Source organism: Grammomys surdaster, unplaced genomic scaffold (genome assembly GCF_004785775.1).
Source record: "Grammomys surdaster isolate TR1022 unplaced genomic scaffold, NIH_TR_1.0 126531, whole genome shotgun sequence".
Taxonomy (NCBI): domain Eukaryota; kingdom Metazoa; phylum Chordata; class Mammalia; order Rodentia; family Muridae; genus Grammomys; species Grammomys surdaster.
In genome coordinates, this window is record NW_021621323.1 from 6,294,322 (window position 1) to 6,298,690 (window position 4,369).

Consider the following 4,369-nt stretch of genomic DNA (forward strand, 5'->3'; position numbering starts at 1 on the left):
GGGAGGGGGAGGGGAGGGGGAGGGGAGGGGAGGTTAATTTAAAGTAAAATAAAGCCAAAAGACTGGGTAGATGATTTGCTACAATGTTGCCACACAAGCACAGGAACCTGAGGTTTGAACCCCAATATCCACATTAAAAAAAAAAAAATGCCTAGCCTGGCAATGTCCGTCTGTAAGCACAGCATTTGGAATATATGAAGACAAAGGATTCCGGAGGCTTGTTGGCAACCAGTCTGGCTGAATTGGTGAATTCCCACTTCAGATTTTCAGTAAGAAATCCTTCCTCAAAAGCAAGGTGAAGAGCAATTGAGCAAGACACCCAACGTTGCCCTCTGACCTATACAAAACCATGTACACATCTACACATGCTCACACACATGCATATGCACACAGGCACACATATACACAAATCAGAGAAAGAGAAGCTGAAAACTTTAGTAGCAGCAAAAATCAAAACATTTGTGAAGACATTCGTAAAGTGGATAACTCAGAAAACTGAAGGAAGTGCCAGAAAACACACACACACACATGCTTACATGCACACATACACACACACGCGTGCATGCACACACACACAGACACACACTCACACACACGCGCGCGCACGCACACACACACACAAAGAGTGTCAAGCACTAAAACAGAAATCAATGTAATGACTCTCTATTTGGATCCCCACATTTCTTCTGCTTTCTCTGAGATCAGTCTTGCTTTCTCAGGTTTCTCTTTGTTCCTGAGGCGCAGCTCTGCAGTCCTGCACAGGAGGCTTTTGCTTCATGCCTCTTTGGTAAGTTCAGCAGACATGGTCATGACATGATGGCCAGCACAGACTTCCACGGGACTTTTCTAGCTTGAGAACTGGAAGCAGCAAGTCCACTCTCCTGAGCCACTGCATGTGAAAGCAACCGAATTGTCAGAGGAAGTGTGAAGCAGTTAAGATGAGCGGAAAGAATCAACAGAAATCCATGACCCCAACTGTGCTGGACAATGATCTCAAGGCAATCTGTTTTCTTCTCACAGTTTCAGGGCAGTTCAACATCTACCTTAAGAAACGTTGTCACTATTACTCACTCTTCCAAGATACATTGAACATCCTTCATCTTAAATGATCAAAGGATCGCTGGGCCTAAGACTTATCTAAACACAGAAAGAATGGAGAAAGACACTATGGTAGTTTGAATAATAAATGCCCCCATAGTCTCCTGTTATGTTTGTTACTCGGTCCCCAAATGGTTGTCTATTGAAGTGGTTCAGGAGGTGTGGCTGTGCTGGAGGGTGTAATCACTATGAGAAGACTGTGGGGACTTAAATCTCACTCTATTGCTAGTTTACAACTCCTACTCTGTGCTTGCTGTTGCCATCAGCTTCCTGGTCCTATTGAAATTCCTACTCTTGGTCACAGTTCCTCTGCTCCACCATCATGGATTCTTAGCTCTTGGACCATTAAACACAAATCGATAAAGACATTTTTCTCTAGGTTGCCTTCTTGGCTATAGTATTTCATCCAAGGGACACAAGAGTAACTAAGACAGATGCATGTGAAATACCTTTACGATTTCCTGAGATTTCTACATTCACCGCCTCTCAATTCATTGACAAGCTCTTACGTAGTCAGAAGAGCAGCAACATTAAGACTAACAAGTGAAATAGCTTCCAAAGGGAAAGCATCATCTGTTTGCAAGTGTTGCTGAGACTAACGGGATGCTCTCAGCAGGATGGATATCAGCGGCATTCCCTGGCTTCCTAAGTCATCTGCTAATGATGCAGGATCCATTATGCATTTTCAGTGACGTGGGACAGTTCCTGTGTGCATGAACTATCTAGTCAGAGAGCATATCCTGTATGACTATTATTTCACTATTCTCTATCTAGAGATCACTCTTCTTTTTAGAATGGCTGATGGTGAGTGCTTATGAGTTAGCAGGGAGTTGGAATCCTTTATCAATTCAATTTTTTAATTAATCCTTTTTTTCAACCAATAGTCCCTTTATAAAGAAATAGTTGTAAAAAAAAAAAAAAGAAAGAAATAGTTGTATCTATCGATACGTAATCAAGGTTTCTAATTCCTAAAAATGTAACACCACTTTTAGTTGGTCTTTCAAAACATCCTAATAATTCTATTTTTTAGTGGTTTAGTCATGCAAATTAAACAACTTCTGAAAAGTCCCAAGTCTGTGGCTACCTTAGACCAAAGGTACAGAGACAATGGTCACAGAAGCTGAGGAGAAGCCTTACTGCTGCTAGTTCAGGAAATGGTTCTTAGATGAACCAAGTGCAGAAACTGGGAGACAGATAGAGAACTGAAAGCGTACATCAGTCTATCCCAGAAGCAACTCGATAGCACATCCGTGTACTCTATCTAATACGAAGTGGAGTTCAGATTTCCTCTATTCTAAATTGTTTCATTCTTCTAGTGATTCCTGTATACTCTATTTATAAAAGTACCTGTGACAAACTGGAAATATCACAGACAGGGCCCCCACTCTGTAGGATAAACAGCTCTGCTCTAGAGAAAGCTTACTTTTTTAAAAAATTAAGACATAATGATACCTATCTAGGGGTACAGTATGGTTCCAATACATGTACGAAGTGAAAATGATCAGGTATGGTAGGTGCCAAGTGTATCACCTCAGACATTTGACACTTCTTTGGGTTGGGACAATAAAAATCCTCTGTACTAGCTCTATTTAAATACTCAGTTTGTTGTCGCCAATCGTGGTCACTGTCTTACTGTTCTGTCTAACATCATACTGTACTCCTCCTAGATAGCTGAACATCCCACACCTTACCATCTTCACTTCCTACTTCCAGACTCCTAACCCCCAGTCCCTCATCTTGTCTGGTTCTGGAAGGCAATATTGTAGTTTCTACCTCTATGAGATTTAGCTTCCGTATGAGTGAAAATATGTACTATTTGTCTTCTATATCTAACTAGTTATGCCTGACATGATGTCCACTTTGCTAAACATGACAAGGCCTCATCTTTTGTAAATAGAACACTGTTCCCAAGAGACACCTCAGGTCTTTGGCTACTGTGGACAGTGCTGAATCTACATACATGTGCAAATGTTTCTTCGAAACACTGATTTCATAGCCTTTGAATAAGCCAAAAGCAGACTCATTGGTCCTTTGACAGAGAAGACCTTTATTTGAGTCACAAGGAGCCCAAAAAAACTAGTGGGAAGTCAGCCAACTAAAATCAATAACTAACCTCATTTTCCATTTTCCCACCAGTCCCCTGTTGGTGTTCCCTTATTTGGTTAAACAACTGAATTTTGGACAACTCAGCCTTCTGTAGAAACAAAAATGCAGAATGGTGGAGAATAGAGCTTTATTCATCATGATTAACTAATATCATGTGGGTTTAATATGTGATTGACTAATATGATCAAATGCTACCTGTATCGTTTATTGACATACTACCACTCAGCTTGAGACTAGCATCTCAGTACCAGCTCTGCAACAATGGATAGACTACATTTAACCACTGGCCCTTTAGAGGGAAGCAAGCACCATGGTGAGCTCTCTAGGACTGGCACTGGTGGGTCTTTCATGAGGAAGGAGCTCTCCTGGTGTGCTGATGGTGTGGGATCAACAGCATCTGTGGAAGGACTCCTGTTACACTCTGACCAGATGTGACCTGACAGCATGCAATCCTGGTTCTTCTCATCTCCAGCCTGACCTAGTATTCCAAAGAGAATCCATTTCATTGGATTGCTGTAGGCACTGGATTTTGAAGTGCATATTTGGAGTAAATAAAAGTCAACTTTGGTTTAATTTCTTATTGTCCTTTAGAACCTGCTTTGGAGATCAGAACCGTTAAACACTTCCAGATGAAACTAGGGATGACTGAGGATTCCTCTGACCCAGGACTCTGGGAAATGTCAAATCCTAGAATTGCATTAGGTTTTGAGAATAGGTTGAAACATATTCTCAAGTCAACCAGAGGTATACAAAATAGAGATTTGGTTTTGATTAATTGGCTTAATTAAATTACTTAATTAGTTATTCATTCTTTATTCTCTTAAAAATATTTTCAAGTTATTATCTACAAAAATCATATAACATAACATTTCAGATCCAACTTATCTTATAGAAAATGCCTACGTATATGGCATACAGATAAAACACATGATTTGTAGAATTTATTGCTAACTTCTACTGATAGCACTTAATGTCACAGTCCTGGACAAGTATATACTAATCAGAAGATTTTTTTAATCCATAAATAATTTTTTAAGCTTCATCAAATTGTACACTATCCTATGAAAAACAAAATTTTTAAGGCAAGTAAATACCACTCATAATAGACTAAGGCAGAAAAATGATGAGTACAGATATGTATAGATAAATGATGAGTACAGATATG